The 16,179-nt window shown below is 40.4% G+C and overlaps 1 protein-coding gene across 1 annotated transcript in view; it reads right to left on the minus strand.

Annotated features, from left to right (window-relative positions):
* LOC128639819 (cGMP-dependent protein kinase 2-like) overlaps nucleotides 1–16,179 on the minus strand; it is a 340,069-nt gene that overhangs the window by 323,146 nt on the left and 744 nt on the right. The window lies entirely within an intron of this gene.

The following is a 16,179-nucleotide window of genomic DNA, read 5'->3' on the forward strand; positions in this document are numbered from 1 at the left end:
AGCCCCCAGGGACTTCCTATTTTATCCGCTGGATATCTGATTACTTGCAAATAAGATGCCTCACATGATAAAGAAGCATTCAAAGTCCAACCCCAAACCTAGGAAAACAGTCTTTGATCATTTCACCCACATAACCAAGGAACCCCCACCCCAACCAGGAGGTGAGATGAGCGAACAGGACTCCCAAGATGAAGAGTCTCAATCTAGTCAACATTCAGCATCTTCTTCCCAACATTATATCACAGAATCATCGCTTAAGAAACTACTAGCCATCCAGACCAAGTCCATCACCCAAGAAATTCAGCACAGTTCTGCGGAGCTCAAGAAGGAAATCTCGGAAATCGGTGACAGAGTTGATGCTCTGGAGCGTAAACAAGATGATCAGGCTGTGGACCAATCCAACATCCTGGCCTACGCTGAAAATCTTGCAGAGCAGATCTCGCAACTAGAATCTAAATTAGCTGACATGGAAGACAGATCGAGACAAAGTAATATCAGATTCAGAGGGGTCCCGGAAACAGTGACTTCAGCGGATATTCAAGGCTACCTCCAAGACCTCTTTAAAGAGCTTATAGGCACCCCTGAAGGCCTATCTAGCACAATGGAGAGGGCGCACAGGGCATTACGCCCCAGATCAGTGAGTTCCGACAAGCCGAGAGACATTGTGGTGTGCTTCCATAGCTACTTATATAAAGATCGCCTCCTTCAAGCTGCTTACCGTAAACCAAACTTAAGTGGTAGGTTTGAGGGGATACAGATCTTACCTGACCTCTCTGCACATACTCTCCAGCAACGTCGACACTTCCAGTCTGTGACCACTGCTTTGCGCAAGGCTAATTACCGGTACCGCTGGGGGTTCCCAACCAGGCTCATAGTCACCAAGGACAACCAAACCATAACCATCACTATACCCTCTCAGGGTACGACTCTACTGGCCTCATGGGGTCTTCTTGTGGACCCTCTCAATACCCGGGCTCAATCTCAAACTGCCTTGAGAGCCTCAGCCCCTGAATGGTCGACAAAAGAGCAGAGAATAAAAAGGCCTAAGACACAACACCCACAGCCTTCTCTGGGACACTCTGAGCTCACTGAGTAGATCTCTGCGGAAATCATGCGTCCTGGTTCAGAAGTTAGTTGACCCTGGGGTCTCTCCTGATGGTTCTCGCTACCTGGCCTACATCCTTGCTAAGATGGGGCTGCAGTGAGACCTATTGATCCGTTAAAATTTTTACTTATGGAATAAGTTATATATAATAAGTTATGATAAGTTATGCTACTTGTTGTTTTGTATTTGTTTAGGTTTAAGCACTTTATACTTGGATAAACTTACTCTTAGAGCGGGGCTGACGTTTCTACTCCGATGTGCTAGCTCCGGAGTTGTTTTCTCAACCCCCCAATTGAAGCCCACTCTAGGGCTCACCTGAGGTGGACTACTTCCACCACTCCAGAGGCACTCCCTAGTGCCTTCCTTCCCTACTTACTTACCCTCCCTCTCTCTCTCCCCCTTTCTCTCCCCCTGACCCAGAACCTCTTACTCCCTTCCTCCAATTCTTAATCATTACTATTTATGACAGGCTCTCCTTTGAGGTTTCTTACTCAAAACGTAAGAGGGCTTAATACTCCCTTTAAGAGAAGTCTTTTACTACGCTCACTGAAACACCACAATCCTGATGTGGTGTTCCTGCAGGAGACTCATTGGCTCATCTAGAGATTACACACATATTGAGTACGCTCCCTTCACAAAAAAAGCCAGGGGTACTGCAATCCTCCTTCATAGGAGACTAGCCATTGAGCCAATCTTGACCGTTAAAGACCCACAAGCCAGATATATCATTCTAATTTGTAACATTAACCATGTGCTCTACACACTTGCATCAGTTTACCTACCCAACACTCATCAACCTAAGTGCCTCAAACACATACTTCATATCATCTCCCAACATCAACAAGGTAGGGTTATTATCTCGGGCGATTTCAACATGACCTGGGAACCCAGATTAGACAGGACATCCTCTGGCAAGGCTGGGGCCCTTTCCCCTAATGAACGACTGGCAGCAAACTTCCGTACCCTCATGACGGGTTCAGGGTTATTTGATATCTGGAGGTCTATCCACACACAAGACCGAGACTACACGCACTATTCACACTCACACCGACAATACTCACGCCTTGACTACATATTCTCCACAGCAGACTCTCTAGACCTAGTTACTAACGCGTCCATCCATATCTGCCATTGGTCAGACCACGACTGCGTTATCATTGACCTCATCTCTACCAATACCACCCGCTCTAGACCCTCCTGGCACATGCCCCATTACTTACTACAGGATATTCCTTTCAGGGAGAAACTACACACGGAAATTGGGCATTTCCTTAAAGTTAACGACCGGGCACAGGTAGCTGATGATACCCTATGGGGAGCTGCTAAAGCAACCATAAGAGGCTTCATGATATCTGAACAAGCTAAAATTAGAAGGCAAGCGGGTCTCTCGCTGGCTCAGTCTCACATTAAGCTCAGAGAACTTGAAGGCCAAAATAGAGTAAAACCTACTGCCCCCCTAACAACCCAAATAATCGATATTAAAAACCACATTTCCCAACTAGAACTTCGGAGAACACAGGAAAACCTAACCAAACTCAAACAACTATACTTTTATAAGGGCAACAGGGCGGACACCCTTTTAGCCAGGAAACTCAGGAATAGAGCTAGTATTTCACGTATACATGGCATTGTTAGGGAAGGCTCTCTCCTTAAAATCCCCTCGCACATAGGGGAATCTTTTGCTGAGTTTTACTCTAAACTATACAATATAGAAAAATCCGAGAACCCCCCCGTAACCCCGGAAGATTCCATCTGTGAATATTTAAAATCTCTAAACCTTCCGTCCCTCTCGCCCGATCAAAGTGATACTCTAAATTTGCCATTCTCTCTTAGAGAAGTTCAACAAGTTATTAAAAATTCTAAATCATTCAAATCACCTGGACCAGATGGCTTCCCAGTACACTTCTATAAAACTTATAACCAAGAAATCTCCCCCCTACTTCTTAGACTCTTCAATCTGGCTAGAGAAGAGGGTAAATTCAAGAGTGAATTCCTAGTAGCCACTATTGTAACTATCCTAAAACCTGGTACAGGCCAATCTCACTAATCAATACTGACATTAAATTTTTCTCCAAAATCTTAGCCAATCGTATCGCCAACCTTCTCCCCTCTCTAATCAACCCAGATCAGGTGGGATTTATCCCTAAAAGGGAGGGCCCGGATAACACTAGACGTCTCTTAAATATTATGGCTCTGTCTTCCAGTATGAACAAACCCGTGGCAATTATATCATTAGATGCAGAAAAGGCCTTTGATCGGGTGAGATGGCGATTCCTGTGGGAAGTACTTAACACCCTTAAATTCCCAAGTTCCCTGTTGGGCGCAATCAAAGCTTTATATTCTACTCCCTCCGCTACGGTAAAGGGTATCGGCTTCCAAACTCCCCCTTTTCAAATCTCCAACGGGACTAGACAAGGTTGTCCCTTATCACCCCTCCTTTTTGCACTGGCCATCGAGCCGTTGGCAGAAAAAATCAGACTTGACCCACATATGAGTGGCATCACCCTATGTGGCACCAAACACAACATAGCCTTATTTGCTGACGACATTACCCTTTTCTCGTCAGACCCCGCGACCACCCTTCCTAGACTCCTACTATTAGTCAGGGAATTCGGTGCTCACTCTCATTATAAACTAAATATCTCTAAAACTGAGATTTACACCCAAGGCTTCCAGAACTCGTATATTGCCCCCTTAAAGATTGAATACCCGTATAAATGGTCGGAATCTTCAGTGACCCATCTGGGAGTTAGACTGTCCAACGACTTCCCCCGGGTTATCAGGGACAACTACCTCCCCCTACTGTCAGACCTTCGTTCCCTCAATGAGAAGTGGAACCTCTCCCAAGTCTCTTGGCTTGGACGAATTGCTGCCCTAAAAATGTCCTTCCTACCTCGACTCACATATTTATTCCGTTGTCTACCAATCAAAGTTCCCAGGCATATCTTACTACAGTTTCAGAGTGAGGTTACTAAGCACATCTGGCAGGGTAAACCCCCAAGGGTGGCGCAGAGAGTCTTACAGTTGCCTCGGTCACAGGGAGGTTTGGGCTCCCCCTCGATAGTAAAATATTATGAGGGAGCCATGCTCACCCATGTCTCTCAATGGGGAGTTTCACAGTCTTCCTCTAAATGGAAGTCTATTGAGCAGGCCTCCTTGCCCTTCAACCTAACTCTACGTGACCTGATTTGGACGCCTGCACATTGCCGCAGGGACTTGTTCCTAATAAATCCTATCATTCGGGAATGCCTGCAATTTTGGGATAAAATCCGCCACTCCACACAGGTTGCTCCCCACCCCTCTCCCATAGCCTCCTTGCCCGGCCTATTAGTGGGACTACAGGATGCCCATCCATCCAAATGGTCCCAATTGGGAATACTGACGGTCTCGGATCTCTGGCTTCCGCCACCGGAATGTGGATTCAAACCTGATTCACAGCTTGGAGCAGACGGAGCATTGCCCCATATTCTGAAATTTGAATATCTTAGAGTCAAAAACTTTTTGATCTCCTGGGGCTTTAAGCTTCAGTCAAATCGGCCTCTAACCTTGTGGGAGTCCACCTGGAAACAGGGTGAGAGGCTCCACAAACCCCTCTCCAGGCATTACACTCTGTTGAACTCGGAACCATATTCAGACCTAGCTCCACGCCTAGTAAAGTGGGGATCCCTGCTGGACAGATCTTTTACAGCAACCGATTGGGAACAGGCGCTTGAACGAACCAAAAAAACTATACATTGCATCACCCTTTTTGAAACTTTTTATAAGTTGGTGGCTCACTGGTACTATGTGCCCACCAGGCTTGCTAAAATATATTCTGGCACATCCCCGTACTGTTGGAGAGGTTGCGGCCAGAGAGGGGACTCCCTACACATTTGGTGGGAATGTCCCAAAATACGCCCCCTGTGGCTTAAATGTTTCAGAGTCCTTCCCAAATTAGGAATTTCCCTACATAATTCTCTAGCAGTAGCCCTTCTACACATAGGCACTCATTCCATTCCCAAACATCATGCTTGCATAAGTATTTACCTCTTTATGTCCATCAAACACCGGATAGCTTCTGACTGGAAGTCGGAATCCCCCCCCAGCTGGGCGAGAGTCTGCTCCTATATGGCCTACTTATACACCATGGAAAAAAGCATATTTTATAATCTAGGCAACTCTGACCTTTTTGAGCTTATATGGGCCGACTGGAAAGTTACTTATGACACAACTTGGAAACCCAATGTTCTCTCTCCCTCTTAGCCCTTCTGGACGGAATAGGGAGCCTGAGCTAGAGATAGACCTGTCCAGATTTAATCACCTCCCTGTCGACGTAACCACTCTAGATTGATGATAAGATTGATGATATACTCCCCAAATCCTCTGCTTCTCCTCCACCCTTCTTATTTCTAATCTTCTATCCCCCCCTTCTTTCTCTCCCGGGCGGGAACTCCCTGGTTCTCCCCCATCTGTATTACAAAACCTCATTATATGTTTTAAATTAACCACTGTACATGCGGAATTCTTGTGAACTACTCACTATACATCTCAAAAAGTGTGTTTACAGATCATTTAGAGGACGTTATGAGTCCTCGAATTGCTAATCTTGTTTCTGTTTTGTTCCCTTCTCTCATTGTGTGCATATTATTATTTGTAAAATTGATAAGTTAAATAAAGCTCTTTTGAAACTCAAAAAAAAAAAATAAATAAATAAATAAATAAATAAATAAATAAATACCAAGTTACCTGTAAAATAAATGTAAATCCTAAAATAGCTACAATGTAATTATTAATTACATTGCAGCTATCTTAGGGTTTATTTTACAGGTAAGTATTTAGTTTTAAATAGGAATAATTTAGTTAATGATAGTGTAGTGTTAGGTGTAATTGTAACTTAGGTTAGTTTTTATTTTACTGGTAAATTTCTCTTTATTTTAGCTAGGTAGCTATTAAATAGTTATTAACTATTTAATAGCTATTGTACCTAGTTAAAATAAATTGAAAGATGCCTGTAAAATAAATATAAATCCTAAAATAGCTACAATATAATTATTATTTATATTGTAGCTATATTAGGGTTTATTTTAAAGGTAAGTATTTAGTTTTAAATAGGATTAATTTATTTAATAAGAGAAATATTATTTAGATTTATTTAATTAATATATAAGTTAGGGGGTTTTTAGGGTTAGTGTTAGACTTAGGTTTAGGGGTTAATAATTTTATTACAGTGGCGGCGGTGTAGGGGGGCAAGATAGGGGTTAATAAATTTATTATAGGTCGCGATGGTGTAGGGGGGGCAGATTAGGGGTTAATAAGTTTAATATAGGTTGCGGCGGGGTTCGGGAGCGGCGGTTTAGGGGTTAAACTATTTATTTCGTTGCGGCAAGGTCCGAGATCAGCAGGATAGGGGTTAATAACTTTATTATAGGTGGCGACGGTATAGGGGGGGCAGGATAGGGGTTACTAGGTAAAATGTAGGTGGCGGCGGTGTCCGGGAGCGGCGGTTTAGGGGTTAATACATTTCTAAGAGTTGCGGCGGGGTCTAGGAGCGGCGGTTTAGGGGTTAATACATTTATAAGAGTTGCGGCGTGGTCTAGGAGCGGTGGTTTAGGGGTTAATAACTTTATTGAGTTGCGGGGGGCTCCGGGGGTGCCGGTATAGGGGGTAGAACAGTGTAGTTAGTGTGGGTGCTTAGTGACAGGCTAGCAATAAAGCTGTCAAAAAGCCGAAGAGCAGCGAGATCGGATGAGTGATAACTCTCACAGTCCGCTGCTCATCGCCCCGTAATTGGTGCGCGGCTTTTTGACAGCTTTATTGATAACTTAGGCGAAATTTTGCAGGTCTGCGGCGGCGATGGTAGGAGAGCTTAGGCTGGCGTATTGAACCGGCGAAGGCAGAAAAAGTAGACGCGTTGATAACTAGGCCCCTTAGTTTGTGATTTAAAAAAATATTAAAGAACTCTCTAAAATCATTCGCCTAGATTACGAGTCTTGCGTTAGGTTTAAAAAGTAGCATTGGCTGGTCCCAACACTGCTTTTTAACGCCTGCTGGTATTACGAGTCTTGAAATGACAGGCTCACTTTTTTGGCCAGACTCGGAAATACCGCAAATCCACTTACGTCAATTGCGTATCCTCTTTTTTTCAATGGGACTTGCATAGCGCCGGTATTACGAGTCTTCCAAAAAGTGAGCGGTAGACCCTCTCCTGTCAAGCCTGTCAGTAGTTAAGAGTTTTACACTACAACGCTGTAGCATAAAACTCTTAAGTAAAGTGCTAAAAAGTACACTAACACCCATAAACTACCTATTAACCTCTAAACCGAGGCCCCCCACATCGCAAACACTAAAATAAATTTTTAACCCCTAATCTGCCGAACCGGACATTGCCGCCACTATAATAGACATATTAACCCCTAAACCGCCGCACTCCCGCATCGCAAACACTAGTTAAATTTTATTAACCTCTAATCTGCCGGCCCTAACATCGCCGACACCTATCTACATTTATTAACCCCTAATCTGCCACCCCCAACATCGCCGCCACTATAATAAACTTATTAACCCGTAAACCTAACCCTAACCCTAACACCTCTTAACTTAAATATAATTACAATAAATCGAAAGAAAATTACTACAATCACCTAAATTATTCCTATTTTAAACTAAATACCTATAAAATAAACCCTAAGATAGCTACAATATAACTAATAGTTACATTGTAGCTATCTTAGGGTTTATTTTTATTTTACAGGCAAGTTTGTATTTATTTTAACTAGGTAGAATAGTTAATAAATAGTTATTAACTATTTAATAACTACCTAGTTAAAATAAAGACACATTTACCTGTAAAATAAAACCTAACCTAAGTTACACTTACACCTAACAGTAAATAAATTAACTAAACTAAATACAATTAATTACAATTTAAATAAATTATCTAAAGTAAGAAAAAATAAACAAACACTAAATTACAGAAAATAATAAAATAATTACAAGATTTTTAAACTAATTACACCTAATCTAATCCCCGTAACAAAATAAAAAAGTCCCCCAAAATAAAAAAGCCCTACCCTACACTAAATTACAAATAGCCCTTAAAAGGGCCTTTTGCAGGGCATTGCCCCAAAGTAATCAGCTCTTTTACCTGTAAAAAAAAAATACAATTCCCCCCAACATTAAAACCCACCACCCACACAACTAACCCTACTCTAAAACCCACCCACCCTTTAAAAAACCTAACACTAACCCCTTGAAGATCACCCTACCATGAGACGTCTTCACCCAACCGGGCAGAAGTGGTCCTCCAGTTTTAAAACCCCCAACATTAAAACCCACCACCCACACAACCAACCCTACTCTAAAACCCACCCAATCCCCCATTAAAAAAACTAACACTAACCCCTTGAAGATCACCCTACCATGAGACGTCTTCACCCAACCGGGCAGAAGTGGTCCTCCAAACAGGCAGAAGTCTTCATCCAAGCCGGGCAGAAGAGGTCCTCCAGATGGGCAGAAGTCTTCATCCAGACGGCATCTTCTATCTTCATCCATCTGGCACAGAGCGGCTCCATCTTCAAGACATCCGACGTGGAGCATCCTCTTCATGAGGAGTCTTTTTCAACAATGACGGTTCCTTTAAGTGACGTATTCCAAGATGGTGTCCCTTCAATTCTGATTGGCTGATAGATTTTTATCAGCCAATCGGAATTAAGGTAGGAAAAATCCTATTGGCTGATGCAATCAGCCAATCGGATTGAGCTCGCATTCTATTGGCTGATTGGATCAGCCAATAGGATTTTTCCTACCTTAATTCCGATTGGCTGATAAAAATCTATCAGCCAATCAGAATTGAAGGGACACCATCTTGGATGACGTCACTTAAAGGAACCGTCATTGTTGAAAAAGACTCCTCATGAAGAGGATGCTCCGCGTCGGATGTCTTGAAGATGGAGCCGCTCTATGCCAGATGGATGAAGATAGAAGATGCCGTCTGGATGAAGACTTCTGACTGTCTGGAGGACCTCTTCTGCCCGGCTTGGATGAAGACTTCTGCCCGTCTGGAGGACCACTTCTGCCCAGTTGGGTGAAGATGTCTCATGGTAGGGTGATCTTCAAGGGGTTAGAGTTAGGTTTTTTAAGGGGGGATTGGGTAGGTTTTAGAGTAGGGTTGGTTGTGTGGGTGGTGGGTTTTAATGTTGGGGGGAATTGTATTTTTTTTACAGGTAAAAGTGGTGATCTTTTTGGGGCACTGCCCCGCAAAAGGCCCTTCTAAGGGCTATTTGTAATTTAGTGTAGGGTAGGGCTTTTTTTTATTTTTTGGGGCTTTTTTATTTTGTTAGGGGGATTAGAGTAGGTGTAATTAGTTTAAAAATCTTGTAATTATTTTATTATTTTCTGTAATTTAGTGGGGGGTTTTCTTACTTTAGATAATTTTTTAAAATTGTAATTAATTGTATTTAGTTTAGTTAATTTATTTAATTATAGTGTAGTGTTAGGTGTAATTGTAATTTAGGTTAGATTTTATTTTACAGGTAAATTTGTCTTTATTTTAACTAGGTAGTTATTAAATAGTTAATAACTATTTAATAACTATTGCACCTACTTAAAATAAATACAAACTTGTCTGTAAAATAAAAATAAACCCTAAGCTAGCTACAATGTAACTATTAGTTATATTGTAGCTATCTTAGGGTTTATTTTATAGGTAAGTATTTAGTTTAAAATAGGTATTATTTAGGTAATTGTAGTAATAATTTTATTTAGATTTATTGTAATTATATTTAAATTAGGGGGGGGTTAGGGTTACACTTAGGTTTAGTGGTTAATAACTTTATTATAGTGGTGGCGACGTTGTGGGCGGCAGATTAGGGGCTAATAAATGTAGTTAGGTTGCGGCGACATTGGGGTGGCAGATTAGGGGTTAATAAATATATTGTAGGGTTCGGCGATGTTGGGGGCATCAGATTAGGGGTTCATAACTATAATGTAGGTGGCGGCGGTGTCCGGAGTGGCAGATTAGGGGTTAATAATATAATGTAGGTGTCGGCGATGTCAGGGGTGGCAGATTAGAATTTAATAAGTGTAAGATTAGGGGTGTTTAGACTCGGGGTTCATATTAGGGTGTTAGGTGTAGACATAAATTTTATTAGGAGCTGAACGTTGCTTTTTTGCAGGTGTTAGTTTTTTTTTCAGCCGGCTCTCCCCCATTGATTTCTATGGGGAAATCGTGCACAAGCACGTTTTACCAGCTCACCGCTAACGTAAGCAGTGCTGGTATTGAGGTGAGATGTGGAGCTAAAATTTGCTCTTCACTCACATTTTTGCGGTTAACGCCGGGTTTCTAAAAACCCGTAATACCACAGCTGTCTGCAAGTGAGCAGTGAGCTTAAACTGCTCGTTAGCACCGCACCCCTCCTAACGCAAAACTCGTAATCTAGGTGATTGTTTCCTATGAATTGCTACTCTAGGAACATGGCTAGTTGGCTTACAGGAGAATTCAATAAATAAGGTTTATAGGAGTAGTAATTTAACAGAATTTACATATACAGTGCTCATAAGTTTACATACCCTAGAAGAATTTATGATTTCTTTGCCATTTTTCAGAGAATATGAATGATAACACAAAAACTTTTCCTTCACTCATGGTTAGTGTTTAACTGAAGCCATTTATTAGCAAACAACTGTGTTTACTCTTTTTAAATCATAATGACAACAGAAACTACCCAAATGACCCTGATCAAAAGTTTACATACCCTGGTGATTTTGGCCTGATAACATGCACACAAGTTGACACAAATGGGTTTGAATGGCTATTAAAGGTAACCATCCTCACCTGTGATCTGTGTGCTTGTAATTAGTGTGTGTGTATAAAAGGTCAATGAGTTTCTGTACTCCTGACAGACCCTTCCATCTTTCATCCAGTGCTGCTCTGACATTTCTGGATTCTGAGTCATGAGGAAAGAAAAAGAATTGTCAAAGGATCTGTGGCAAAAAAGTAGTTGAACTATATAAAACAGGAAAGGGATATAAAAAGATATCCAAGGAATTGAGAATGCAAATCAGCAGTGTTCAAACAGCCACACGACATGTCCTGTATTTCACCTGAAGTTATTTGTGGGTTTGTCTTTGCATCCCGAACAATTTTCCTGGCAGTTGTGGCTGAAATTTTAGTTGGTCTACCTGGCCGTGGTTTGGTTTCAACAGAACCCCTCATTTTCCACTTCTTTATTAGAGGTTGAACACTGCTGATTTGCATTCTCACTTATCTTTTAATATCCCTTCCCTGTTTTATACAGCTCAACTACCTTTCCCCGCAGATCCTTTGACAATTATTTTGCTTTACCCAGGACTCATAATCCAGAATTGTCAGTGCAGCACTGGATGTAAGATGCAAGGGTCTGTCAGGAGTCCAGAAACTAATTGACCTTTAATATACACACACTAATTACAAGCAAACAGATCACAGGTGAGGATGGTTACCTTTAATAGCCATTCAAACGCCTTTGTGTCAACTTGTGTGCATGTTATCAGGCCAAAATCACCAGGGTATGTAAACTTTTGATCAGGGTCATTTGGGTAATTTCTGTTGTCATTATGATCTAAAAAGAGTAAACACAGTTGATTAATAATAAATGGCTTCAGCCAAACACTAACCATGAGTGAAAGAAAAGTTTTTGTGTTATCATTCATATTCTCTGAAATATGGCCAAGAAATCATAAATTCTGCCAGGGTATGTAAACTTATGAGCACAACTGTATGTATATATATATATATATATATACATACACACACAGGTCTCAAAATTTCCACTTACCTTGGGCGAGTAGAAAATGAACCGGGGTGAGTAGACAGTAAATGCTGTCTATACACTGTGCAAAATGACCAGTAAATGTATATATTTGTAATCATTGTATTAAAAGGAATTAATTTGTTATGGTTTAAAAAATAAATAATGAAAAGTTACTGCACAAAAGGTGTTTTACAATGGCTAAACATATGCAAAGAGAGTTTGGGGTAATGGGTGTTTTTCTAGGCAGGTGATGGGTGAGATCAAAAGTGGCAAGTGATATTTTGACCTGGCTAGAAACTTAGGACTTGAAAACCTACAGAGTCTCAAACCCAGAAGAACATACAAAGGATACCCCAAAGGAAGAAAAGAATGAGGTACATTGAGAAAATAAATGTGTTTTTCCCTGTAGATGAGTTATGTAGGTGGCAACATCCTCAATGTTTTAAAGAATTCTCCAATGAGTGAAAATAAATAAATGTCTCTGGTTTGTTTTATTTTGCAAGAAAACAAAGACTAGAAAAAAAGATCATGGGATTTCTCTGAGATTAGCAGGTGCATTATGTGTTACTTATGTAAGTCTATAGCTAGAAGTGATAGGAATTACATTGTGCTTCCACTTATGTTAGGTGTTATGTGTCATATGATGAAATACTCGCCTGCATGGGGACAAATCACATCAAATCTTTAAGATTATTAACAGATCTGATATTGTAAAGCAGTAATCTCTACTTCACACCCTGAGACAAACATTACTCTAGATAAAATTTGCATTTTTTAAATTATTTGAGGGACAAAACTTAAAAAAATAAGTAAGGATCAGTTTATGTGAATACTCAGTTATGATATTCTGTTACCTGCTCACTAAATCAGATGTGTTAGTGATTAATGCAGAATATGATGTTTAAATGGGCTCTCTACTGAATATTTACTCCCTTCAGATCCCAGTCTTTATGTATATAAATAGCACATTTTCTCCATTCTTCTCCTGCTCGCCTCAATTACCCATGTGCGAGCAAGAGAAAGCCGGTGTGATAGCAAACAAGAGCGGGAGACACAGGGAGAAATAGAGTGATAGAGACTTTGTAGATACAGATATCATGACAGAGAATAAATCAATAAAAAGTACTATAACATATGCAGCAGGAGTGGGATACTGATTGGTAAAGAGCAGGCATAAAAGTACCAAGACTTAGGCCCATATTTATCAAGCTCCGTACGGAGCTTGAAGGGCCGTGTTTCTGGCGAGTCTTCAGACTCGCCAGAAACACAAGTTATGAAGCAGCGGTCTAGAGACCGCTGCTCCATAACCCTGTCCGCCTGCTCTGAGCAGGCGGACAGACATCGCCGGAAATCAACCCGATTGGGTTGAGTACGATCGGGTTGATTGACACCCCCCTGCTAGCGGCCGATTGGCTGCTAGTCAGCAGGGGGTGGCGTTGCATCAGCAGCTCTTGTGAGCTGCTGGTGCAATGTTAAATGCGGAGAGCGTATTGCTCTCCGCATTTAGCGAGGTCTTGCGGACCTGATCCGCACTGTCGGATCAAGTCTGCAAGACCAATGATAAATAGAGGCCTAAGAATCGCTCAACTAAAGATGGGCATAGCTTAATAGCTTACCCTACAGGATTTTTCCCACCCAAAGAGCAGTCTCCTTTTAGCACACTTGTGCCTTTCACAGAGGAGAACTTTCCTGCAGAATATCAGTTTGACAACATGCAGAAGGACAGTTCAGCTTTGTAAAACAAGACAACTGAATAACTGTTACTGCTAGGTTTTGCCTGCCCCTACTTAGTTCAAATGACCTTTCTGAATTTTGTATCATAAAAGTGATGAGGTGAACAGATATTAACTACCAACCCACTGGGAGCCTCATATAGGATACAATATATGCTTGGGTTAACTATACAAATCAGAAGTGAGCTATCTGTTATTTTAGGCCTGGACTGTCCTTCTGGGAGGGACTAGACCTGCTACAGTGCAGGAAACTTCTCCATGAAAGGCGCATGTGCACCATCCATATGATATAAATATATATATGTGTGTGTGTTTGGGCGGTGCACGTGCATGCACATTTGCTTATATATCTGTTTGCATATGCATAGGTATGTGTATCTATTGTTGTTTTGTTAATACCCAGAAGTAAGACTAAAATATTACTGAGAATCTGATGACCATAATCACCAGGATCATATTTCTGATTGGTTCAAAAGAACATTACCTCAATAGGTTTATATAATGAATTTGAACAAACAGTAACTGAAGTAAGAAATATATTGAGCCTGTCTAAAGAAACAAATTGCTCACTGGATTCTTAAACAACTCACACATTTTTATTGGTGAGGAGTTTTTTTATAGACATAGTAGTTTTATCAAGGAGAGGAGCTTTCCTCTATTTTATAAAATATTAAAAACATGCACAAAATGTTAAATTACCGTCTTGTAGATGCAGCAAAGCAAAAATGACTATGATGTCTCCAACTTATTTACCTTAATCTAATTACTACAAACACATTTTTTTTATGAATTTCTTAAAATTACATTAACTGGACATGAAGTACAGAATTATTTTTATGTTTTCATCAGAAAGTAGTCACTATAATGTAATATATTCAAATATGAAATTAATGTTTTAAGAATAATTAAAAAATATTTTGTTAGCAACATTTGCAAAGTCCACGGACACAATCCTCCAAAATCTGCTCAATTATATTTATCTTAGATATCAGATATAAATAAACTCTTGCACATATAAATCAGTCACTAAGCAGTATGGCTCAGGGTTCTGAAAATTACAGGAAAAACAGGCAAAATAAAGAATAAATGCAAACTGTGCATAATTAATGTTTTGTAAGGAAATACATTTTGAGTTTTATGTTAGTGTTGATCTGCTGTAACTCTTCTCATTCTGTTCAGAAATATCATGACTGGCCCCTGAGATACCAAGAGTAGAGATGTTATGGCCTCAGGACTTTTTTGGGAATAAAATCTCAGTGTTCAGACGTAAACTGTGAGAATTTGTGCAATGCAGACACTTCCACAAAGTGGGCAAGATAATCCTGCAATTGACCAACAACCTGTTTCGCAGAATACATAAAAGAAAAGCATTGACTTCCCAAGCAAGCTCAAATTACCATGGCACTCCGTCCACGTTCAAAAATAAACTATGGGAGACAAGCAAGGTTGTTAGAGCGCATTAACTTCCACGTTCCAAAATATATTTTTAGGGGTGGCATTTATGCTTGGCTCGGGTACAACCTGTGGAAAATGTGAGGCATTTCCTTTTCCTGTCAGATGATATTTATTTTCTACAGCTTTATTCCCCAAAAATCAACAGAAAATCCATGTTAGTTACACTTTATATTGTTTAAATATTTAAAGGATATTGAACAGTAATTAATGCTAGATATAATTATGTATTAAAAGCAAAGATTGGCCTACAATTATACGTAAATGTATTTAAAAAAATATATATTTGTGGTTCAAATTTGGAACGGTTTTGTTTCTATAAAGTAATGGGCGTAGCCATGTTGTAAACTAGGATTTCCCCTTATCTATCTCTTCTGCTAAGAACAATTAAGGAGAGATATAAAAAATCCAATTAAAGAGATAATGTAAACAAGAAGGTAAAGAATATAGGTTAAAGTAACTAACTTCCCCGCAAGAAGGGCGGTGTAATGTGTTATCACATTTTATTATTGCACTATTGCATATTACCATGTGTTTAACACCTGCAAAGTGGTTAAACACATAGTTAACATAAGCTCCAGAGCAGCAATGCACTAATGGGACCTCGCTGAACCCATCTGGTCTGCCAATGAGAAGACACATAGCTGAAAATCACCTGTTGTGTAAAGCTTAGGATCAGCAGTTTATGGAAGTTATGGAGCTGACTGTAAACACATAAGAATAGGCAAAAAACTATGCAGTACATTATGCTACAATGCATTACAGTATTATTAAATTGAAACATTTTTTCTGAACAATCTTGTCAGGGACATGCAGCAAATGAACTATATTTATTAGTTAGTGTCAAATCTCCTTTAGGGCAAGATTTATCAATTAGCGAACGAACAGGAGTCACATGTTGTGAACCTGTTCTCATTCCATCGAAAATTGTGGGGTGTTTGTTACCAATATTTACCAATGCACAAGCAAACGCTTGTACAATGCCATACCATACCCTTGCACAACCAATAGTGGGCTAGATAATGAATGGCATGCTGTTTCCCGCAAGCAATAAGAAAATTTATCGCAGCAATTTGCGTGCGGCATAAGTATTAAGGCTGTGACACACTGCAAGCAGAGC

This window comes from Bombina bombina, chromosome 9 (assembly GCF_027579735.1).
Source record: "Bombina bombina isolate aBomBom1 chromosome 9, aBomBom1.pri, whole genome shotgun sequence".
Taxonomy (NCBI): domain Eukaryota; kingdom Metazoa; phylum Chordata; class Amphibia; order Anura; family Bombinatoridae; genus Bombina; species Bombina bombina.